Below are 26,220 nucleotides of genomic sequence, written 5' to 3' on the forward strand. Positions count from 1 at the left end.
TGATTCACCAATTCTATGAACCAAAAAAGCTTAGGCTTATTTAGCCATCTATTTTCAGAGACGCCAACAAGGCTTTTGGTAGGCTGACGGCAGAAGACGGATGGGCAGTTTTGGGGTTGTCTATGAAATGGCTCGTGCGAGAATTCCTTGTATTCCCTGCCCTGTCATTTGTCTTCCCAAATTCCCTTAGCAGATCTTCTTCCACCTCCGAATTCATGCTGTGTGCAGGGCTCTATCTTTTCAAAGTTGCAACCTTGTTCCTAATACCACCTTGAACAGGTTCTGTTCTCTGAATACCGACTGGGGCATTTCTGGGTAGGATGGGCCAAAGTGGGTTCCACGAACTTCCAGGATCAGCCTCATTAACTAGGTGAAGCTATCAGGGTTCTATTTTCCCTTCCTCTCTCTCTAAGCAAAGAAACAAACAAAAAGCAGAGATTGCGTTTCAGGCAGTTAGTTGCCTTCCGAACAGATCTTCAATTTTTTCTTTCACCCTCCATCAGTCCTTCAAATCAATGTCTTATTTTGGGAATGTTCCTAGTAGCTCAAGGCGGTTCACAAAGTAGATTTCCTGGGTGAGCATGTGAGCAGTCCCCCCTGATGACAGGGGCCCTGTAGGCTCTTGGAACTCCGCTTGGGACTGGCCTTGCTTGCCCGAATGAGGCTGCTCTGCTCTTCTCTCCACTGCACGTTCCCTTCCCAGAAGCCAGCACTCGGGTAATCTGTCCTTGTCAGGATCTGGCACTGATGTGTATAAGTAAACATCTAAAGGCAGCAGCCAGCTAAGGAGCATGGCTAATTCCTCCCTGCTCATTGCAGACCTCTGTCTGGGACTCACCCTGTCACCTGGTGAGTTTGTCTTTTTGCAGGGGATAAGTGCCACTAGAGGCAGTTGAGAGTCTTCCTCAACAGGTTGACTTTCATTTCTAATGAAGCTTTTCAGAGACACCCTGGCCCTCGGCTACATACCAGGAGGAGGACATGAGGTAGACCCTCTATGCAGGTTTATGGATATGTTCTGTTGGTCCTTCTATGATAACAATTTGTGCCCATTTCATACATCAGTGCCTCTTCAAAGTGATGGCCAATACCCCAAGAGGGACCTTAGCTGGAAGAAAGTTATCAGCTGCAAAGCCCAGAAGTTCATTTCCCTGGCAAGATGGAAATTTGGCAGTAGTTTAAAACTTTTTTTTTTTTGAAGTATAGGCACATGAGCAGTTACAAAAAAATAGTACAGAGTGGCCTGATGTTACCATTATTCAGCTCTCCCCCAGTGATACCATTTTTTATAATATAGTACATTAATACAATTAGGAAATTGGCAATATTTTCATGGCAAAGGAGAATAAGCATCAAAAAGCCTCAAATGTACACTTAGTATTTAGAGTTTTGGTCCAAATTTATTTCTTTACTTAAAGAATGGCTATAGGCGTGCCTGGATGGCTTAATTGGTGGAGTGTGTGACTCTTGATCTCGGGGTTGTGAGTTTGAGCCCCATATTCAGTGTAGAGATCACTTAAAAAATAAAATCTTAAAAAAAAAGAATGGCTACAAATTAGTCACATGGGGACACTCCATGTGTCCCAAAAAAGAAGGTGCCCATTAAAAGCCATTGCAGGCTATTTTGACCTCTACTCTCACACAGAAGAGATTCTATGCAAAAAGTGGTACACTATTCAGAAAGAGAGTCTTTCAAAAATAAGGGCCTCCAAACACTCTTAGTTACCTTTAAAAATAGGTGTTCTTGGCTAATTGGGTCACTCCTGGCATCTTTTTATGGGGTCCAATTCCTCAGATATCTTGACTACTATGTTGGCTAAATGAAGTTCAGGAATAATGGAAGAGCCAGCCTTTTTAATAATCGTGTACCTAGGATGGGTTGGCAGAATGTGGTTGATATTTATTTATTACATAGGAGGTAAGAGCTCAGCTCCTGAACTCAGACAGGACAGGTTTAAGTCTGTCTTAAACAGACTTTCTGATAAAAGTTGACTTTGAACAAGTTATTTGACTGCTCTAAGCCTCAGTATTCTTGAGCATAAAATGAGAATGACATAGTACCTGAGAAATCAGTGCCAATTGATTGGAAAATCTCGGGCATATAGTAGGTGCACAATAAATTTAGCTGTTGGTATGAATAATCACTTTTAATTAGGGTATTCTGGGTAATAATTTTTATTTCATGCAGTTGCTTCAAAGTCAGTCCAGATAATTTGTGAAATATCTTTCAGTCTTATGGTATGAAAAGTAGCTGGAGGAGATTTACTGTTCCTCATATTTGGAGAACCATTTGGATTTCCACTGAAGTTATTATTTTCAAATAGTAATTGCTTAATATCCCATCATGCATTATAAATCATTGCATAACTTCCAGATTAACTGTTTGTTGAAAAGGTATGTGCATAATAACATAGTCTAAAATTGGATCAAAACATAGTCACAAGATTTTCAAGTCTAAAGTTAATATAACTGAGGTCTATATAACTAACTTAAAGTTAATGCATCTAGATCCATATTTACCTGGACATTTATTTCTAAAGTAACAGATACCAGGTTGGCTGAGTGGCTCAGTTGGTTAAGCATCCAACTTTGGCTCAGGTCATGAACTTGTGGTTCGGGGTTCAAGCCCTGCATCAAGCTCTGTGCTGACAGCTCAGAGCTGGGGGCCTGCTTCAGATTCTATGTCTCCCTTTCTCTCTGCCCCACCCCTGCTCATATTCTCTCTCTCTCTCTGTCTCTCTCAAAATAAATAAATATTAAAAAAAAAAAAGAAGGTAACAATACCATTGGAAGTGCTTGTAACAATAAGTCAAACATTAAGGAACATTAATTGTTTTTGAAAAAATGTGTATTTGTTGTGAAAAGTAGATCTGTTACCATGGTTGCCTATGTCTTGTTTATAATTGTAGGTTTTCTGTTCCTGGGAGTTAAAGTAGTTGAGGAGCCAATAGCAAATCTACCCTTTCAACATCAGCCCTACCTCAGTTTATAATTAGTTAATAAATCACTGAAAATTGCATGTAAATAATTTCAGACTTTAGATTTTAGAGTGAATGGAGAAGCATCCCCAAAATATGTTTACACTTCTTTTTAAACAGAATATTAGACTCCCATTTACGTTGGCATAAATTAGTAGCATGAAAAAAAATCTCAAAATTTTTCTGAAGAATTATCAGCAAACAGTGTTGGGAAAATGAAAGGAGGCTTGATTGTTAGGAGGTTTTGTTGCCAGATAATGTGATGCTTTGTAAACAAAGACTGCTCTACAGTGATCTAGCACAAAAGGCAGACCTCTTGGATTGGAAATATGTCATTTTAGGGTTTATATTTCAAAAACTGACACCTCATAAGTAACTCTAGTCTTTTGGCTTCTTATACTGAGAACCAACCCAAGTGAATTCAGTGTCAGAAAAGGGCACTGATGCCCAGGACCAAAACTCAATCCTCTGTATCAAATGATCATTAGCAATGTGTATCTATGCTTTCTTGGTTTTCCTCTTTTGGGGAGAAGGAGCAGACAAAGTTGCTGTCTTGAAATTTTTGTGAACTGTGTTTTCAGAGTAACAGAAATGTTAGAAAAGATCTGTTTCCACTCGGATTCTAACAGTGTGGTCTCAGACAAATAGACAAAACCTGAGGCAATTAGCAAGACTTTCTAGGTAAACAACCTAGAAAGATTGGTTGATCAACACAAGAAAAGGATAGAGTTTTTTTTTTTAATTTTTTTTTTCCACGTTTTTTTTTTTTTTTATTTATTTTTGGGACAGAGAGAGACAGAGCATGAACGGGGGAGGGGCAGAGAGAGAGGGAGACACAGAATCGGAAACAGGCTCCAGGCTCCGAGCCATCAGCCCAGAGCCTGATGCGGGGCTCGAACTCACAGACCGCGAGATCGTGACCTGGCTGAAGTCAGACGCTTAACCGACTGCGCCACCCAGGCGCCCCAAGGATAGAGTTTTTAAAGAAAATGTAAGTTAATATCAGATATCTGGATATGGAACTACTTTCGAACATAAAATTAGTGATGGAATGAATCACAAAGAAAAATAATATATTTGACTGCTTAAAAATGAACTGTCACAAGGTAAAATATCCTAATACAATTATATGCCAAACAGGAGCAATTTTAGCCACCAATAGGCACAGGAAAAAACAGAATATTTTTAATATTTAACAAGTTTATATTGTAAAAAGAGAAGAGTCACTAAGTAGCAAATGATAGAAAGAGACAATTTACACTAGAAGAAATAGAACTGGCAAATAATTATAAGAAAGCACCTAAAATTGCTAATATTAAAATAATGAAATTTAGAAACAAGATACAGTCTTTTCCTTCATGAAATTAGCAAAGAATCAAAATACTAGGTATATAGTGTTACCTTTCAATGTCGTTCCCTCAGTATGCTGAAGGCCAGCGTTCTGGAGGTGAATCATCTGGATCCCAAATCCAGTTGTACGACATTGGAAAAGTTATGCAACTTCTTTGTCAGTCTCTCATCTGTAAATAGGTATGAGAGGATACCTACTTCATATTGGTATGGTTACAGTTAATGATATGACACACATAGAGCATTTAGCACTGTGTCTGGTACATAAGACATCAAAAAAAAAATGGTAGCTGCTATCAGCTACTGTTACAGTCTCATTCACTGCTGGTAGAAGTTTAATCTACAAATTTCAATAAAAGCAGAAGGCAATATGGCAATACTTAATCAAAAGCGTTAAAAATAGTCAAGTCTATTTTTAGGAAACCATTCCAAGAAAGTAATCTGTTGTGCACAAACATTATGTGCACATGATATGCACAAACACTATCTTTAGATGGTCATAAAGATAAAATGTTCCAAATGATCTAAATGTTCGATAATGGAGAAATGAATTTAACTTGATTACACGGCATCATTCTATGGTGGAGCACAACATGACTATGAAAATTATGCTTTTTGAGGAAGTTTTAATGACTGGCATACACTTATGAAATAACATGAAAGAAGCAGAATATGAAATTATATTTACAACACACCTCAATTATGTGAACATAGATATACATTAAAGACATAAATACAGAAAACTATGAAGGAAACAACATTTTAGTGGCTGTTGTTTCTGGGCAGTGAGATTATGGGTATTTTTAAAAATATGCTTTTCTGTGCTTACTTTTTCTATAGTGCAGCTGTGTCATTTTTTCCGCAATTAAGACGAAACCTGAATTCAGAAAAGAAGATTTGAGATGGCATAGTGGGACATGTCATTTGTTCCTCATAAAATTTAAAATGTTTTCAAAGCTCTCAGAGGAGAAACAAGAGGAAATAAATCTGTAAGAGACACAAACATAAATGCATTTATGTTTTGATCTTGACTGATGCTTATATGGGATAAACTTAATCTCCACCCACCGTCGAGTTTCTGTTTGCAACTACAGTCAATCAGTTGATTCACAATGTTTGTTTCGGGCCTTCTCTATGCCAGGCACTGGGCCCCGCAAGGGAGACCATGTTGAGCAAAGCAAGACCTGTCTTTACCCTCACTGAGGGGTCAGGGGAAGATATAGCAATTCCAGATCAAAGGCTCAACAAAGACACTCAGGCCCTCGTGTATTTAGAGATTTGTAAATTTGTTAGAGCTGTTCTTTAGTTAAAAAAAATATAAAGTGCTTTCCCTCCCCCCCCCCCCCATTATAAGGAATGTTTTCTAAAACCAAAAAGAAAAACAAGATGTCCAAAGTGTCTGAGATGCTGGCCTTGTAGATGTGGCTGGAGGAAAAGGTAGCCTGGGTCTCAGGGAGGGAGTTGATGTGTGAGGACACAGGGTTGCTCGCTGTGCTCCAGGTCACAGAGAATGCCATTGTTTGTTCTTGGAAACTGTTGCTTTTGTTCACCAACTCCCCCACCCTGCCCCAAAGGGAGCACATGAGCGATCGATCGCAGTCCTGGCTTACTGTTCCTTTGTAAAGCACCCTCATTCCTTCTTGTCAGCATTTCTACCATTTAGTGACCTTGATAAAGATAATTAAGCAAGCAATAAAAATGGCTCAGAAGAAAGCAGGTTCATATGAAGTTGTTTCCCAGTATGGAAGAATGAGCTCCTTTTTCACTCTGCCCCATAGTAAATACACACTCACATATCTGCCTTTATATTTGTACATGTGCACATACACATATATGCACATATAACAATGCAGACAGGCTTTTTAGAAATCAAAAGGCTGAAGCACATGGAGACATTTTTGTTCAGAGAGAAAATGCACTATGCTATTAGTACATGAAAAATAAAACAAGATTTATATACCCTGAGGAGGCCACAAAGCTTTTCTACAAATGTTATGATTATAATCCCAAGTAAAAACAGATTAGAAAGATTTGTTCGAAATAATAGTTCAGGTAACCACCATTCAACCACCTGCAGCTTCACCTTTTGGGAAAATAATCAAGAATGAGAAAATTCAAAAGTATAGCCAGGGTAGACACTTGACTAATGCAGCCTCCCCTTCCCCCACTAGGCCCCCACTCTTCTCACTCGGTACACGTTTCTGACAAACTACATTTAGCTATCAGCCTTCCAAGACCTCTGGAGATTAGACACAGGAGTCCTCCCAACTGCCTTGGTGTATTGATGGCAACATGAAATAACAATTAAAAGTAAGGGGGAAAAAATAAGAAAACCATAAAATGTATGTGCAAAGATTCAAGGAACAAAGTCGCCTGGTTTCATATACCGTAGAGAAATAGTCCTCAGCGAGCCCTGAAGAAATGGCTCCTTAAGTATGCTGTACAGGACACATTTTAACATGCATTGTGCTAAATGTTTCTTTTTTCAGTTTTTTAAAAGTAAACTCTATGCCTAACATGGGGATCAAACTCCAAGATCAAGAGTCGCATGCTATACCAACCAAGCCAGCCAGGCGCCCCACGGATTGTGCTCAGTCTTAAAGAAATGGTTACATTTTATTCTGTATACTCAGTTGAAGTTAGACTAGTGGGAAATTCATCTTAGTATATTGTCCATTTAAAAATATCTTAAAACAAACGAGTTTAAGGGAGCAAGCTTTGACTCAACCAAAACAAACAAACAAAAAAATCTCACTTAAAATAAAAAACAGAGAACTCATTTCCGGAGTTCACACACACATGAACACCCATATGCATATATTCCTATACAATAATTAGCTGCACTTCAGTAAAATGCTTTCTTTTGTGATTCAAGCTAGAGAAAAAAACAAAACAAAACACTGCTTTGGTTTAGAAAAAAAGATTTTTGAAAACATCCGCAGGGAACAAGCAATACATTTCTTTAAACTCCGGATATCAATGTAATTACTTCAAAAGGCAGATCAATGTGGCTCGACTTTTGAATATCTAATATAACTACCACCCATTCCTCCCAGAAGAGATTCATTTTCATTGCATTCTATAAAATACATTTCTTTCCCCCATTCTACAAAGCTCAAACTGCTTTCCAAATATTCTATTACACATAGGGCTGAATCTGCCACTCTGATTTTTTTCTTGCAGTGATGGTAACATAGGAAAAATTCCTCTGGAGATTTTATAGTGAAGCCTATAACCCTTGATCTTCAAGATACAAGCTATAGGAAGCTGAAAAAAAAGTTTCTGAACATCAAACACTTGTCAACTGGGGTTTCTTACCCCTGGACAGATTTAGAGCAATCTAAATCTATTTCTCAGAGTTTTGCATAAAGACCAACTCGAGTGTATCTTAGGAGAACAGACTCAGGCTCCTACTTCATCCCTGCTGTTCTGATGCCATAATTGTAAAGTGTGGCGGTGTGGATTCTAGGAATGTGGATTTTAACTGGTACTCCTCGTGGTTGGTGACTTACTCTTTAAGAAGCCCTGTTATCCCCAAAGCTATTTGAACAGGCTTTCCATTCCTCTTTTACTGGTTCTTCATCTGTTCTCTTTATCAAACACACTGGGATTTTAACACAAGATACATATCTGTTTTCAAGTTTAAAATGATACCCTCCTTTAGTTTTGACCTTGCTAAACCAAAGGTATTCATCCATTTGATAGCTTTGTTGGTCTTGACTACACCACCTAGTGTGAAGAGAGGTAATTGCAGGTTCTTTTGAAAACCCTAAATGATTTGAATGCTTGTTTGTATGACTCTAGATAGAGATTTAGCAACCAGAATTTTCCAGCCAATATTTCAATGAGATATGGCCTCCCTATAATTTCTCTAAGGCAGCATTAAATCTTAAGCATTTAGCAGCTATATATGGAATCAAATATTTAAAATTATTCATTATTGCTGGAACAAGTATTTTGTTTAGGGTGAAATTTCATAAATACTTAGACTGGCATTCCATCATTTTGTATATGATACATGTATATTTATGGTACATTGGCACCTTTGTATAGTCTGCATTTTCAACACATGTACAATTTTGAGTATTTCAGATTCAGGGCAGAGTGTCAGTTAACCTTCTGAATTATTACCAAAGTTGACATTTGAGTCTCTGCATTTGAGATAAGATTGGTGGTCAAAAAAAACCCCTAAGTATTTTGGGGGGTTTGCAATATTTGCTTTGCACTTGGTCAGCATTATAATTCCCAGCTTTCATGTTGTTCCTTCCCCTTGGTGACAATTTGTTGGGTAATGTGGCACACTCTGGTTTTTAAGAACAAGCTGCCTTTAAAAGGGATAAAGGAAAATTACTGCTTTAAAAAGCTTACTTGACAAATGACACCAGGCAGAAAGCTTAATTTTGTGCTGAATATGAAGCCACTAACATAAATGGATAGTATACCATTTCCTGTACTAAGATTTCATGAATAAAATAGGAGAAGCTAAGTTCTGTCCTCATTCCACCCAAAACTGTAAATCAGAAGTGCATTTTTGTACATATTCCCCAAACTATGCCTTAATTTAAAAAAATAGAAAAATATGATAAATGTGATGTTATAAACAAATATATATCATACACATGATATTAGAAATAAAATTGATACTATAAAGAAAGAAGAACCCCCCCCCCTCCTTTCTTCCTTCCTATTTGTGAGGCATAATCATATCTCAGGTTGTCTCAATTAATTGCTGCCCAGAGCCTGACTGTGGTCACAGATGGATGCATTGCAAAATACTTTGCAATCCATTTACACATGCCTCAAAAGGGGAAAACGTTATTCACTGAATTAAAAGGACTGCCTATGAAAGCAGAGCAGAATCCTTAGTAGTGGAAAGGGTGAGGTGAACAGCCATGCAACAGAATGTACTTGCAATGTGTCTGTTGCTTCTGGCTGTGCTATAGTAAGAGCATAGCCCACTCCAACAAAAATTGTCTCTCTATGCCATGACATCTGCATCTGTGCTGTCTGCCACCTTAGCAAAAGGACTGGTTAGAATAAGTCACTCTGCATCTTTCAAAATGTGTGTCTACAGAACTCTACTTACTCCGAGGGTTTAAAAGTATACTTAACAAAATGGCATCATGGTCAAATAACTCTTGGAACCATTGTATTCAACAATGATTCTTCAATTCTTAGTGTAGGATATTTCAGAATATCTAATTTCACGTATCTTTCTTTTCATTGAGTAACTCATGAAACAAGTATTTCTAGGAATTTGCTTTAGGAAATGTTGGCTTCATAGGTTATTTTAACTCAGAAGTATGCACATATATGTTGTATATGCGTATATTAAACACAAATTCAGAAAAAAATTGGGCCATTGTTCTTTGTGCTCTGTAATTTACCACATAGTTTACTGTTAATTTGGTAATAGTGCTTTAAAAAATATTTTAGGGGCGCCTGGGTGGCTCAGTTGGTCAAAGTCATCCGACTTTGGCTCAGATCGTGATCTCACGGTTCGCGGGTTTGAGCCCCACATCGGGCTGTGCTGACAGCTCAGAGCCTGGAGCCTGCTTTAGACGTGTCTCCCTCTCTCTGCTCTTCCCCTGCTTGCGCTCTGTCTCTCTCTCAAAAATAAACATTACAAAAACTTTAAAAAATTGTAAACTATCCATTGTAAAACCGAAATAATCATTCCATGGTGAAATCTAGAGTTTGGAATTGCTACACAGAATATGGGCTTTGTCCTTAAGACAAAGCTTGGTGGGAACAGAAGCAGACATGGAAGAGATAGCTTCAGTATAATACAAAGATGTGTTTGAGTTACTGCTACAGAATGCTCTGGGAGACCATAAAAATAGAAATTGCTCATTTGTTGGGCATATTTCCTTTGACGGAAAATAGGTCTTGGAGGAGACAATGCTTGAGCTGAATACTGAAGAACAAATAGGGATAAGTGTTTCAAAGAACTGGAATGAGGTGGGGTCTGTGCTCCAGGCAAAGGGATAGCCCCAGGCATAGAAGAGCTTATCCTATAATACGTGGGAAGTTCTGTTTTATGACAAAGGGAAAGGCAAAGATGAAACTGTAGGTAGGAAGGCACCAGGTCATGGAAGGAGTCTGGACACAGTGGTTCTCAAACATGTTGATACATCAGAACCAACTGATCAGTATACATATATACATCAGAATATTTACTGAAAATATTGTCACCACCACCACCTCGTCCACTCTGTTACTACCACTGCTATACTCTTCCATTTTCTAAGCATTGAAGCATTTCATTTACACAATACTATGCAATTCGTAATACAACCCTATATGAGGAAATATTTTTATCTCCATTTTTTCACTTACAGATAAATGAAGATCAGAATGATTAAGGAATCTGCCCAAGGTGATGGCAGCACGCAAGATTTGAACTCAAGTATTCTAGTATCCTAGTGGAGATGACAGAGTATTCAAAATTACTTTTTTTTTTTTTGGTTCTTGCAGTAACGTCATTTCAGAAATTAGTGATTTCTTTGAGTATTCAAGACACTTCCTTTCTCTTACCTGATTTTTTTGTAAGCTACCTCCACCCTTTTTATATTTACTCATCCTCTAATAAATAGTGACTTGGTGGTTGTTGACACAGTAACTGTGGAATGCCCATGACCCTATTCTGCATCTATATAGTTCCAACATTTCCTATAATTTTAAGGCAGACTTTTTAGGCTTTAGTGAGCTTTCATTTAGAGCACTTCTACAGGTTTCCTGATTTCCTGATACTCTGAGCAAATGAAGAAAGTTAAAAACCTATAATCCCTAGGATGTCCTGTTTCCCATGTCCTCTGCAGTTTCTCTCGCACTTCAGTAACTGGACAAGCCCCGAATGCAATGCGCTCTAGTTGCCCTGGGGGTCACAGTTTGTGACTACATGGAGAAAGGAGAGATACTCTGGGGAATGGCTAACCAGAATCCTGATTGCCTTAAAAACCTCTACGCAGACATTTAGCATTAGAAAAGCAGCTGCATGGCAAAGAGTCTGAATCAGGAGGATGAAATTAGGAAAGGATGAAGGATATCTGTCGATATTTTAGAATGAAAGCCTCCATTATTTTCAGAGGTAAAGCACCAACTAGTCACTTGCTTTTGTCTATCATTTGACTTTGACTTTGAGTTAGAGAAATCTCTCCAGGATTCTGGCAATAGTCCTTTAAAAAATTGCATCATGACTATCATTAAAAAAGAAAAGCTTTCTATGTATTTTTGTGGAAAATAGGAGAAGCTGTGTCAGGCTGTTAACCAGATATGAGTTTTAACCAATTATTTTGAAAATTCGTAACAAATAATGAAATCTTGGAGTTATTTATCTCCACAGAAATGAGGACAGCTATTTATTTGATAATTTCCACATGAAAAGCTTAATTTTTAGAAGCATATTATGAGTGCACAGAGTACTTTATTCCAATGTTTATATTCACTTGGACCTTGTAGGACAATTTTAAAGTTACTATTAATAGCTACATTTGATGGATTGAACAACTGTTTTTTCCAGGTAAGGCTGTAAGTTTCAGGAAAATTCTTTAGAATAGTTTGTGAGTGGGTGGAGGGTTTATATTAGGAAATATTGGTTAAATTAGCAGATAAACTCCATGTCTAAATCAACACTGCTGGATCAAAAATGAACCCATTGTCATCCAGTTTCTATCCATAACTATGTCAGAGACTCTAGGAGATGAAGAGGGTGGCATTTCTGGTTTGAGCTGGAAAAATAACCAGGATGAAGTATCCAATGCAATGTTCTTTAATAACAATCTCATTTTTCAAGGTCATCGTGTTCAGGGTCATCTTTAAGCTATTGTTTTATTTCCGTAAGGTCTCTAGCTCTTCCTTAACTCCAGTTTTAAAAAAACAAGTTTGTCTTTAAAACGACAGCATTGACGTAAGCTGTAGCCACTGGAGTGCCTAAGGGTGAATATCAGCTTGCCATTCCCTGGAGGTGAATACATACATATATTTTAAGTTTTCAGGTTTAATCATCATGCCTCTTCCCTTATTCATTACATGAATAAAATGTCACCTTATTTATAAGATCATATATATTAAAGTATTTTAATCTAACACAAATGAGTCTTTATTAATGAAATGATCTTTCAACCTACATAGATCTTATCCAGTTCTTTTTAAGAAATGTGCAAATTAGACATTATTATTATCCTTACTTTATAGGTGAGGAAATTGAGGACCAGCATATCCCAGTCCATTGGATGGTGGAACACAGGAGGTAAATCCTATTCCTGTGATGTGACCAGAGGTCCTTGGGATGATAGTCCAGGGCTCTTTCTACCATTGCAATGATCTCTGAATATAGACTGTGTTAGAATTTTTCTCTTCTGAACTGAAAAGCCTCCTCTGTCATAGATTATACAGTAACAGCCTAGAAAATATCACTTTATTTAAAAAGTTTATAAAATCTGCCTAACAATATTACAGCAAGTTTGTTTAATATATAAGAGGGGAAAGTGGGGTTTTTTTTGTTGTTAAGTTTATTTTGAGATAGAGTGAGCGCACATGGGAGAGGCAGAGAGAGAGAGAGAGAGAGAGAGAGAGAGAGAGAGAATACCAAGCAGGCTCCACACAGAGCCCAAAGCAGGGCTGGAACTCACAAGCCATGAGATTATGACCTGAGCCAAAACCAAGAGTCAGATGCTTAACTGACTGAGCCACCCAGGCACCCTGGTGGAAAAGTGCTTTAATGCCAATGTGGAGGCCCGTTTAGGCCCCCCGGAATTAATATAAAGATTATTTTAAAGCAAAGACATTTGGGATTTAACAGGTGCAGCAAAAAGCCTTCCTTTACAGAAACTTCTGGGAGTGGGGCTGCCACGAGTCCAATCTTCAGGGGATTTTTATGTCTGAGAAGAAAAAAAGCTAAGACGAAGTCTGACCTGAATAAACATTATCACAGACTTTCTTATTTCTTCTCCTAGAAATCCATTTGTTCCTCTCATAGAAGCCTTTTCTTCTCCTTCCCCTCTTCAGTTAGGTATATAAACTCCCATTTTTATTTATTTATTTATTTTTTTAAATTTTTTTTTTTAATGTTTTTATTTATTTTTGAGACAGAGAGAGGCAGAGCATGAGCAGGGGAGGGGCAGAGAGAGAGGGAGACACAGAATCTGAAGCAGGCTCCAGGCTCTGCACTGTCAGCACAGAGCCCGACGCAGGGCTCGAACTCACCAAGTGTGAGATCATGACCTGAGCCGAAGCCGGACGCTTAACCGATTGAGCCACCCAGGCGCCCCTAAACTCCCATGTTTATATGCCTATAAGATATATATAGGTATATAGGTATATATGTATTTCAGAAAGCCACTTCTTTTTTATATATAAGTTTTGGTTGTTCCCCTGATAACCTATAAGTTTACATTTAATTTGCAGACCTCTAAAACATGAACCTAAGAGGGTAGAGTAAAAATGTTGCCTCTCTTACACCATTACCCCAAATCAGATATTTTTAATTTTTTACTGTAATAAAAACATGTAACATAAATTAGATTATCTTTTTATATATTTGAATCCAGGCTCTTTTATTGACATATTTTGTAGTAATTGCAACAAATCTATACCTTTTTCATAGATAATCATTTTATTAGGTACGGTTTATTGGGTACTATGCAGTGCCATAAGTGGAATAAGTTATTTCATGTTTAGCTCATTCAATTTTCTCGTATGTTTAAGGTAGATGTCAGTATTTTGTATACTGCTACTGAGAAATTTGAAAATCGGAATGATTAACCAGCTTGGCAAATTTAATACACCTAATTGGCAGTGAGGATGGGTGCCTTGCTTTTCTTTTATCAATTTAATGACAATACATGTTTCAGTCAAGGGGTCCTTCTATATAGTACATCTAACAACATTTCTTGGACCATTAGTTCCCTTCCAGGCTTCAATAAATAACAGAATTAGGAAGTGTTTTGAATGTTGCTTTTCCCACTATTTGGTTGCTTCTTTAGGATAGATTCTCAGAACGTAGTTCTTATAGTCAAACATTATGGATAATTTTGTGGCTCATGATACATATTACCAAATTACTTTGCAAAACCATTTTTTTTTTAGTCTGTACTGTAGTCACTCTTGAATCTAAGTTATGCTTTGCTATTATCCCACCTTTCTCTGGAAGTCCTTTTTGAGTGTTACAGCTATGAAACAAATTGTAAGTATCCAGGGAGAGGTTTTAAAAACCACTTCACAGATAGCTCCCTAATGGCATGGGACCAATGAAATATAGGCTACACCATTGGCCCTCGGGAAGGTAATCATGAACCAGTGGTGCATTTAAAAACAGATAGGATGCCCAAATGCATAGGCTAAGATAATGTAATTCTCCCATCTTAACCCTCCCCTGTTGGATTCATGCTTTGGTTTTATAAACCAAAAAGGCAAAAATTTGAAAATGATTCCATCAAGGAATCAGAAAGTAAAGCCCATGAATCAAGATCTGAAGAGGTGAAAGGATTCAGTTGGAAAGAATCCCTGCCACCTTCAGGGCAGATGAGAAAGACCAGCTCCCCCAAATGTAGGATATGGTAAAAAAGGGCACAAGTTTTGAGTCAGAGCAACCTGTGAGGCTCAACTCTTTTACCTACTTGCTGTGTGACCATGGGTAAATACTGATCTTCTTGGGTCTCAGTTTCCTTATCTATAACATGGGGATAATAGCCTTTTCAAAGAATTGCTGGAGGGAATGAGATAATACAGTAACATAATCCACATAAGAAAGATACCAAATGCTGCTTCTCTGCCTGGAGGGGGTGGGGGAGTGGTGGAGGAGAATGGGACTCAGGAGAGGAAAAAAGGAAGCTTCCATTTTAACCGGAATATTTTGTTTCTTTTATACAAAGGTACAAAGATCTGGAGCAAGTAGGACGAAATATTGACTCTTGTTAATCTGGAGGCAGTGCTTGTTAAATTATTTGCTGCATTTTTTCTGCTTTTATATTTAAGTTTTTAATTAAACTCTTCTCGTGTTTGGCATATAGGGAACACTCATGGATTCAGAAGCTTTCCCACACCCTTTGTCAGAAGCTGGCGTCTTTACTCTGATAAAGAGTCTTTACTCTGATAAAGAGTAAAGTGGGACCCAAGGAAACAAATTCTGGCTTGTAAACCTGAGCCCAAGTGGAATGTGCCTCTGGGGAACTGCGCACCCACCTTTTGTAATGAAGGTCAGCACATCAAGTTCACCCTCCGCTGTGCAGACTGAAAAAACCCAAGTGTCCCTGCACCACCTTCTTCAGCTTTCCTACTCAGTGCAGAGATGGTGGTGTTTTATGTGATCTATAGTCTACAGCTGGATTCCATTTTCCATATGGGGTTTTCTATCAAGGAAAGCTGTTTACATTATAATTTACTGCAGCATGCAACTCCTGCCAATGTATTGTTACCATGATTTCCATATTGGAGCCCTCCCTACCCCACAGCGATGTTTATTTAGTCTATACAGTTCGTTTAGAGTGTCCTCATGGAAACTCTGGATTTAGGGTTATGAAAGTAACTGTTACAGAGCTCCTGAATGTGGTGGACCCCTCTTGAAAGCTGTCTTTCCTGAAGCTTATTACAAACCAGATGATCACCACCTACAGCAGGGTGAGCTTAGTGATGACCTCACGCTATCTTTATGTTGCAACAAATATTCACATAACACATAACACACAACACACGGTTCATCAACTCAGAGGGTTTTCAGCCGCTGAAAACAACACTGGGCTCTTCGGTGGGTTAGTTGTTCTTTTTTGATCTCTGAGCTTCCCACCTTTGTTCCCTCCCATTCTCCCCTCACCTTGACTCTGAGAAAGGAAAAGGGAGCGTTCTGAAGATAGAAATTAGATTAATTAAGCCCAACTTAGTATGCAGTGATGGGTTCTTGTGTCTTCTATTCTATGGAAAAAGACTCATTGTTCACGCAGGCTGAGCTTTGAGAGCAGTGTTCTTCCACTGCCAGAGAAAGAGGAAAATAGTTCCTTTTCTCTCTTTCCTTCTTTCTTGGCAGAATTGATGCAGGGGCCACGTGGCTGTCAGCTCACTCAGGGATATGCACAGAGGAATTTCAGAATGTTTTAGATGTTATAAAATTTCAAGTTAACAGCTGACAGAGGTTGTTACGGAAATTAGACAGTCTTTCACATCATTTATCAGAGTGCTTACAATTCCCGTTTCAAGGCAGGTGAAATAATAAGGGATATTTGGAACTGAATCATATTCAGTGCTTGAAAGAGAAAGAAAATCTGCATCCAAATTATTTGAATAAATGCAAGAAGCGAAACTGCCTGGGCAGATATGCTGCCACCACTGTTTTAACACGATAACTAGCAGCAGCCACGGGAGAAGGCGAGGAGAGACGATGCTCGTTAGCATTAAACAAAACCTTAGTCCTGAGTCCGTATGCCATCCATGCTGCTTGAAACCAGAGGTCAGAAAACAATCCACAGTCTGAAATGTGACAGCGAAGTGTCTGGCTTCCTTCAAGACGGAAGAGAAAATGCTGCTCTCTTGCTTGAAAGGGATTCCCTTGGTGTTCTAAAATAATAAAATGGCAATAGGCTTTTAAGCCAAAAAGCAAACTCCCCCAAGTAATTGTAGAGCATAAAGGATAACTGGAAGATATGTTGTAGGAAATCAAGGGAAGGAAAAGATATTTCATCAGTTTAAGTTAATGTGAATGGCCACACTTTTATATTGGGTTATGGGAATGCAGCTCAGCTGGGTGGAAGGAAAACACCTAAAAACCCAAGTCCTGTCAATTTCACAGAGTGTTCCAACAGGGATTCTGCTAAGATTTAGTATAGTACTTAGTGCCCTTTGTGGGAACATCAGTACAAATATTCATACAGTAATTTGACAAATTATGTGGGTAAATGATATACAACCAAAATAAAACAAAAAAGTCTAGTCAAGTTCAAACCCTGTTACCATCAGAAAACCCAGCGCAGAGCAAATATTTTCACCTGATAATTTAAACAACGTGATAATTTAACCAACATACGCAGTGGGAGAGTGGTTTGTCCTCGAACGTGGCTGTTTTAGAAAGACGTCCACTTTTAAGGATGGCGTTGAATTAAGACAGCAAATTAGAGAAGACGAAAGAATGATCATAAAACCAAAATTCAGAGGGAAATGCCACCTTGCCTCTCTTCTTCCCTCAGCAAAACTCATACTGCATATATCCTCCTTGTCCAGGAGGGGAAAGTATGTCTTTCTCTACCTCAATTCTTCCTAGAAAACAATGTTAAGGTGGATCTGGATGTGACAAATATTTCCATTCTGGTGAATCTTACAGGTAAATATCATGAGAGTGAGTCAGGTGTTCTGTTCATAAAATTATGGTGAAATACATATAGCATAAAATATACCTTTTTAACCCTGTTTAGGTGTACAGTTCAGTGGCTTTAAGAACACTCATATTGCTTTGCAACCATCACCACCATTCATCACTAGAACGTTCTTCATCTTGCAAAACTGAAATCCTATACCCATTAAATGCTAACTCCCCCGTTCTCCCCTCCCCCAGCCCCTGGCAACTACCACTTTACTTTCTGTCTCTGAATTCAACTACTCTAAGCACGTCATATAGTATTCGTCCTTTTGTGATCTGGCACTTATATTGAAAGTTCATAATGAAATAGGAAAAGCATATCTAGGTAACAGTAAGGAGAGATGAAACTAAAGAGTATATAGTAGGATTTATCAAGCATGGAACGAGGCAGGGCGTTAACATAAACAAAGTGGCAAGTAGATAAGGGAGAAATGCCTGGCAAGTACCTAAGTGTTTCAACTCCTTAGCTCAAAAGAAGTCCCAAATAAGTAGACTGCATAAGGAACTCAGCTACTCTGTGGCAGAGCTTGGTTTGAGTCTAGCTTTTTCTGACCCTAAAGTTCCACTGCATTGATATTTTTATTTTATGAACCAATTTCCTCTAGGGGGGTTACTCATCTTTTACAACATTAAGAAATTCCCCAGGGATAAGGAACACGTCCCTTTCTCACTGTTCTCTCATGCAAGCATTGGTCACCTATCAATTAATTTTAAAATGTCAGACTTCTGAGACCTTGAACCCTAAGTGTCTTCTATTATCTTACCCTTTGTCTCAAACACTATAACTTAAGAGTGGCTGTTTACCTAGAGCTTGGATCCCCTTGAGTTCTCAGGATCTTGACAGTCATTGTCACTTGGGTTTATCCCATTTCGTAAGATTCTTTCAAGGGGCCTGAGGGAAGGCAAAGGTCATCAGAGGTCACTCCCACACTAGAAGTGAGAAGTGAGGAGAAACTTCTAAACTGGAGATTTGTAGAATCAGCAAAAGGATTAGTTGGGACAAACAAGTTTTGTTTGTTTGTTTTAATGTTTTTTAAAATTAATGTCAATTGTTTAATGTGTATTTATTTTTGAGAGAGAGAGACAGAGAGAGAGAGAGACAGCATAAATGTGGGAGGGGCAGAGAGAGAAAGGGAGACACAGAATCAGAAGCAGTCTCCAGGCTCGAGCTGTCAGCACAGAGCCTGATGCAGGGCTGGAACTAAAGGCCATGATGATCATGACCTGAGCTGAAGTTGGATGCTTAACCAACTGAGCCACCCTGGTGCTCCTTGTTTATTTGTTTTTTAATAAGCACAGGTCTAGCCAAAAACCAGGCAACAAAAGAAACATTAATTTTGGTGTACTTCCAGGGTTAACGGACAGCATACCTGGTCACTAGCATGTTGGAACAGTGGGAATGTCTCATGGATTCTGCCGTTCCCACCCCCCCAACCTGACTCAGCTCTGATGCCGTCAGCACAGGACTCTAGGCATCTAGACTCTGTATTGGGTTCCCTCCTTGCAAGGGCTGCAAGTCACACTGAAAGTCACAGAGTTCTTATATTCTGCTGCATTTTTAACACTCTAACTGTTGGTGTTCTTGTTTGCTCTCGACAAGTCTGTGCTGTTGCTGGAGAAGCAATGTTCTCAATTTGTAAATCTGTTTAAAAACAGCAGGCAATAGACCATCCTTATTGCTGATGCTGGCAGTGTTGGGGGGAGTTTTATAGTTCTGCCAAGATGGAGTGACATCCCACCCAGTGCTCCTCCCTGAACAGGCACAGGGTGAGGCCTCGGTAAGCCACAGCCGCTGTGGGTGTTCAGCCCCTGGAGCATGCTGGGGAGTTCCCATACAGGAACATGGAGCAAGGGCGACATTTATGTCTATGTTCTCTTAATAAATGTCATCACGGAACCTATTGACATTAGCTAGGCACTGCAGGGGGCTTATCCAGCTCATGTCCTCAGCATTCTTTGGTGTCCTCCTGACACTCCCCATGACTCAGACCCCAGATCCACTACCTTCAGCTTGGCCTCCAGGAAAGTGAGTTTCCAGCACAGTTTAGAAAGAGGAAAAGAAATAAGAAGGTCTTCATTTTTTTCAGGTCATCCTGAAGCACGACTCTGAGGCAAGAACTTAGGTGCTGGTGGCTTATTGGGAAGAGATCCCAGGAAGCAGAAGCAGGGAGTGAAGTGAGACAGAGAAGGAAAAAGCCAACACAGGACGCATGGATGAGGAGGCTGTAGGATATAGTGGGGACTCAGTCCTTCTAGGGACTCGGAGAAACTGTGGAACGTGCCTCAGAACTCTCCCACCCAAGCATGGCGAGGCTGGGAATTTACCCAGGGTCCTCTCCAGGGATCAACTTTCCCACGCCCTGGTTGTACCTATGTGCAACCTGTATTGTTGAGGCCCCAGGCAGATTGTCACACTGTGTGGAAGAAAGGAGTGAAGGTAGAGAAAGCTCAAAGCCACAAAGCCCAGGTCTTTGGCCATGAATCTGGGCCAGAGCCCAGCAGCTGACAGCTTGCCCTTACTTAGTATAAGAAAACGGCCAAGTCCTACTCACATTCTGATTTTAAAATAGGACACAGGGCACCTGGGTGGCTTAGTTGGTTAAGCATCTGATTGTTGATTTTTGGCGCAGGTCATGATCTCATGGTTCATGAGATCGAGCCCCATGTCCGGCTCTACACTGACAACACGGAGTTTGCTTAGGATTCTCTCTCTCCCTCTCTCTGCCTCTCCTCTGGTTTCTCTCTCTTTTTTTCTCTCTCAAAATGAATAAACATTAAATAAATAAATAAATAAATAAATAAATAAATAAATAAATAAAATGTGACACACTCACCCCTCCAAGATCCTCAGAATTATTTGGTCCCACCATTCGCTGAGATAGTAATAGATCTGGTTTCTCATAATCCTTTGCCTGTGGTAGCAGTAGTGGCAATGGCAATAAAAAGTCACAAAAGTCATGGCAACTGGGCTGAAGCCAGGCTCCTCAAAACCATTACAAACTGCCTACTTTCGAGGCGGCTTCCAACAAATGTATTTTCTGGTGGCCACTAAGAGGGGCACAGGTGTGAACATTTAGAGTAAATAAGTAGGCATGAATACTTAGGAGATTTCCCTAGTGGGACCGAGGACACCAAGCCAGGGAAAAGGGACTTTGCTGACTTGTGGAAAAGGATCTTAAAGTGACCAGTATGTTTATTCAGTTGCTTAAGAGGTGATGAAAACTCACAGTTACCTGGAGTTCTCTGGCTCCCCTAAAATCCAAACGGGATTAACAGAAGTTGGAGATCATCTCTGAGTATTTTTTGTTGGCCGATGAAAAACTTACTTCATTGATACAAACAGTTGCAATGATGATGCAAGTGTTTCTGGGTCCTGGCAATCCTGAAAAGACCCAGAGGCACCTGTGAATCATTTGATTAACATTACACATCTGTCTTCTCCTCCATCAGCCTAGGGCGCATTTGCCATCTTATATCTCATTCATGGTTTCTTGGCTAGTTTTTCTTGAGCCCTATGCTATGCTGCTAAGGCTGGCATGATTCCTGAGCCCGAAAAAGCAGCTGACAAATCCACTAAGGTAAGGTGCCATCCATGCCGAAAACTGCCAAGTGGGAACTCTCTCACCATTTATGATTCATTCAACTCTGCTTTGACCAAAATGCTGTGTCACAGGTTAGCAGAGGATATGATGGGGAAAGACAGGCAGGGAACTTGCCCTTTCTGCACTGTCCTGTGTTTGGGGAGGTGGGAGTGGGAGTGTCCTAGGGGTAGATTAACTGTGTGGTGGTCTTGGGAGCTCAGGGTAGGCTTGGTAAAATGATGAGAATCTGGTGGCTTTGGATAAAGCCTTGGGATACTATGATGAAGATTCTTAGACCTGAAGGGAGGGCAAAGGTCATCAAAGGTCATTCCAACACACTAGATGTGAGGAGGGAGGAGAAAGAGTGAACAATTTTGTTCTTTTGGTGCTTTGAGTTTAGGGTCAAGCATAGCAAGGAATCTAATCAGAGTTTGGGTTTTGGCTGTCATGTGCTCAGAGATATTAAAATCCTTTTTATATTTAAATTTTATTTTAGCAGGAGCTTGGGTCTATTCTGGAAGCGAAGGTTTGGGGCAGGCAAGAACAAAGTGTGAGGGGGAACTAAACACAATGGAATTCTGGCAAGAAGCTGCCTCTACTCCCATCAGAGCAGCAAAAGCAATTTTGGAAGTGGAGGGTTACGAGTTGGAGATGGCGGCCACATGAGGCATTTTCTCTTCATCTGCATGATCTCTTGCACTCTGGATTGTTCTTTGAGAGCACTAGCACCTATATTAAGTATTTCAACGCCATAGGCAGGACAGCATGGCGGTGTTCCCTATCAGGAACAGGGACATAGACTTGAGAGTGCTTTCAGTTACTTGCTTTGAGTGAAAAAGTTCTAAGTGCCAGAGTAGGACACAGAACCAGGTCTCAGATCTCAGGGTGTTGTGCTTTCTGCCAAGCAATTAAGACGTTTTGTCTCCTGTGTGTTTCAGCCGTGCCTTATATTTGTGTACACCCATCTCTCTCTCTTTCCCTATCTCATTTTCTCCTTCTTTTTAAAAAAATTTTTAATGTTTATTTACTTTTGAGAGAGACAGAGCACAAACCAGAGAGGGGAAGAGAGAGAGACACACAGAATCTGAAGCAGGCTCCAGGCTCTGAACTGTCAGCACAGACCCTGACGCGGGTCTCGAATTCACAAACCATGAGATCGTGACCTGAGCCGAAGTCAGATGGTTAACCGACCGAGCCACCGAGGCACCCCTCATTTTTTCTTTCTATCCATCCTCTTGTCTACCTACTTATCTACCTACCTACTTACCTACCTACCTATCTCTATCCATTTAGAAAGGGCCTACCAGGCAAGTTAGTCTTTCAAACAAGGGATAAAACTGACTGCTGAACAATAGCTATATTGCTATTGCTGGTAAAACATTTCTTTAATTTGAGCTAAATTCAGAATTTGTTAATAATTTACCCAAAGCAGGGGCGCCTGGGTGGCTCAGCCGGTTGGGTGTCTGACTTTGGTTCAGGTCATGATCTCATGGTTTGTGGGTTCGAGCCTCACATAGGGCTCTGTGCTGGCTGCTCAGAGCTTGGAGCCTGCTTTGGATACTGTGTCTCCCTTGCTCCCTGCCCCTCCTCCACTCTCTCTCTCTCTCTCTCTCAAAAATAAATAAACATTAAAAAACATAATTTACCCAAAGCATAATATGAGCTATCTGTCAAGATGGAAATAATTAGTGATAATCCAGTAAAAGGGGACAGTTTTAATTTATTAAAAAAATCATTTAAGAACTTTAGACATTAACAAACCAATGCAATCAATGTTTGTTGCTGTGTGTAAACAATTAACGTACTAAGTACTCTGTCCATTAAAGGCAGTTTATTTCTGTCTCCATTTGGAAACACTTTGTTGGTTATTCGTTTGAGTAACTCTGTGTATTAGAATATGATGTTATTAAGTGAAAATGAACTTGAGAAGATAGGCTATTGTTAGAAATTGTTATTCTATCATGGAATTAAGCCAGACTCCAGCCTTTATTATCAGAAAGCAGAGAAGAATGAGGCCAGGAAATAACACCATTTGGTCTCCCAGGAAGGCATAAGATCCTCTGTATTAACCCACTCCATCCCATGTCACAAGAATTCTAATGTGAATGGATCTGTGTATAAGGATATGTAATGACTCCCAGCACTTTGATGTAGAGAATTTTGAGAAACAAGGAAAGAGGTTTTGATTCCAGGTCAGAATGGAAAGTTTTCCATTTTTCTTTTCCCTTTCTGCAAATTTGCTCTCCTTTCTCCTGGCACTACTTCTGTAAGAGGGGTAAGGGGCTGCCTCCTCCTTCTACCTCCAGGAACATGTTGTTCAGATTCAGATTCCACCTTCCTCTTCCTTGTTTTTCTTTGGCATGATTTCCCTTGGAATGGCTTTACCTGACCCTTTGAGTGGTAATACTTAGAGGGCCAGAATACGGCCTGGACTGAAGGGAAATACATAGAGGAAGTGTCTTTGTCAGCTTTGCCTCTCGCTCTCATAGCTGCCACGTTTAAGTAAGAGAGTCACTGAGCCTCCATTAAGGGTTTGATCTTAGGTCTGGGCCCAAAGTCCCACTAGGCGACATTTTGCCTAGGCTTATGCTGCGTGTGTTGATCTATGCTCCATTAAGCATCTAGTGGTATATAACAAATTATCCTAAAACTTAGTGGCTTAAAATGTTAAACATTTATTGTGTCACACAGGTTTTGTGTCAAAATCTAAGATTTCTAGTTTGGATCTCTCATGAGGTGGCAGTCCTAATGTTGGCTAGGGCTGCAATCATCTGAAGGTGGGACTGGGGCTAGAAGATGAATTCCAAGATGGCCTTTTCAGATGGCTGGCGGTTAAGAGGAAGTCTGTCTCAGTTGTTGCTAGCTGTTGGCAGGAGTCTTAAATCCTTATCACCTCAGCCTCTTTACATGGCTATTTGAGTGTCTTCCTGACAGGAAGCTGACATTCCTTCAGAGTAAGTGATTCAAGAGAGAAGAGAGAGTGAGCAAGGAGGAAGTTGCAATGTCTCTTATGGCCTAGTCTCAGAAGCCATACACCATTGCATCGCTTTGCTAGAACTTCCACACTCGAGGGTAAGGGAATTAGGCTCTACCTTTTGAAGGGAGGAGCATCAGGTAATTGGTGGACATATTTTGAAACCACCACACAACCCAAAGACTGCTAATGCTCACTAGTCTCTGTGTCTCCTTTTGTGTTGGGCATGCAGCTAAATTTTATACCCTTACTCCTTTTTGTCACCTTTGTTTTTGGAGTCAGACCCTCACCTCCATGACTGAAATCGAGTCCACGGATGTCAGCAGAAGTGATGCATGCTTCTTCCTGGCCTGTCCTCTCAGAAACCCATGTTGCTTTCCATTCCTTCTTCTCTTTCCATAGTGACCTACAAGGAATGTTGAAGATGTTGCCTCATGCTCCTAGCATCACAGGCTGAAAGGATCCTTGGTGTGACAGGGGGAATGGCTCTGTTGTGTGCAGTGGTCTGCGATCTGGTGAAGTCATACACTTTTATCATTTTAGATGCAGATTTCTGGGCTTTTTTTTTTTTTATTTTTTTTAATGTTTATTTATTTTTGAGAGAGTCAGAGACAGAATGCGACTGGGTTAGGGTCAGAGAGAGAGGGAGACACAGAATCCGACGCAGGCTCCAGGCTCTGAGCTGTCAGCACAGAGCCCGACGTGGGGCTCGAACTCATGAGCTATAAGATCATGACCTGAGCCGAAGTCGGACGCTCAACCAACTGAGCCACCCAGGCACCCCTGGGCTTATTTCTTATAGCAGCTAAATTTATTTACTCTAATAGGCTATGTTCAACAGAGACTTAAGGAAATTATGTAGGATATGAGTATGAGTGTAGGATAACTATGCAATTTTTTATGTATTACCATGAAAAATTTTTGGAAAAATGTAGATTATAGTGTTGGTGGTAATTTGGGGATAGTGTTTACTTCTTTTTAATACTTACTTTTGGGGTATTTTCCAAATATCCTGGTGTTGTAAAAATAGAATTTCTTATCTTTATTAAAATTTTTTATTGATGTATGCTTGACATACAACGTTATATTAGTTTTGGGTATACAACATAATGATTCAATATTTGTATATATTACAAAATGATCACAGTAATAAATCTAGTTAACATCCATCTTCATTCATAGTTATGTATTTTTTTTCTCTTGTGATAGGGACTATTAAGGTCTATTCTCTTAGGAACTTTCAAACATGCAATACAATATCATTAACTATAATCACCATGCTGTGCATTCCATCCCCATTAATTATTTTATAACTGGAAGTTTGTACCTTTTGACCTGCTTCACCCATTTCACCCACCTCCCTCCTCCTGTCTCCAGCAATGACTAATCTGTTTTCTGTATCTATGAGCTTTTTTTTTTTATTTGTTTGTTTGCTTTTAGATGCCACATATGTGTGAGATCATATATTTGTCTTTCTCTGTCTGACTTATTTCACTTAGCATAGTGCCTTCAAGATCCATCCATGTTGTTGCAAATAGCAAAATTTCATTATTCTTTATGGCTGAGTAGTATTCCACACATTCGTTCACTCATTCATACATACATACATACATACATACCACATATCCATGCGTCCATCAATGGACACTTACATTGTTTCTCTATCTTGGCTGTTATAAATAATTCTACAATAAATATGAGAGTGAAAATATCTTTTTGAATTTTTTTAAGTTTATTTATTTTGAGAGAGACAGAGAAGAGTACGAGTGGGGGAGGGGTAGAGAGAAAGGGAGAATCTCAAGCAGACTCTGCACTGTCAGCACAGAGCCTAATGCAGAGTCTGAACCCAAGAAACCCTGAGACCATCACCTGAGCCGAAATCAAGAGTCGGACACTCAATCTACTGAGCTACCCATATTGCCCTTGAGTTAGTGTTTTTATTTTCTTCAGATAAATACCCATAAGTAGAACTGCTGGGTCACATGGTAGTTC

The 26,220-nt window shown here is 39.6% G+C and overlaps 1 long non-coding RNA gene across 1 annotated transcript; it reads right to left on the reverse strand.

The window, feature by feature from the left end:
• Positions 1–4,340: 4,340 nt before the first annotated feature.
• Positions 4,341–15,596, reverse strand: LOC122209966. The gene is made up of 3 exons (XR_006197860.1): positions 15,513–15,596; positions 5,158–5,205; positions 4,341–4,498 (listed from the first exon to the last, which is right to left on the reverse strand). It is a non-coding gene; the product is annotated as an uncharacterized LOC122209966 (long non-coding RNA).
• Positions 15,597–26,220: the final 10,624 nt, after the last annotated feature.

Source organism: Panthera leo, chromosome A2 (assembly GCF_018350215.1).
Source record: "Panthera leo isolate Ple1 chromosome A2, P.leo_Ple1_pat1.1, whole genome shotgun sequence".
Lineage (NCBI taxonomy): Eukaryota > Metazoa > Chordata > Mammalia > Carnivora > Felidae > Panthera > Panthera leo.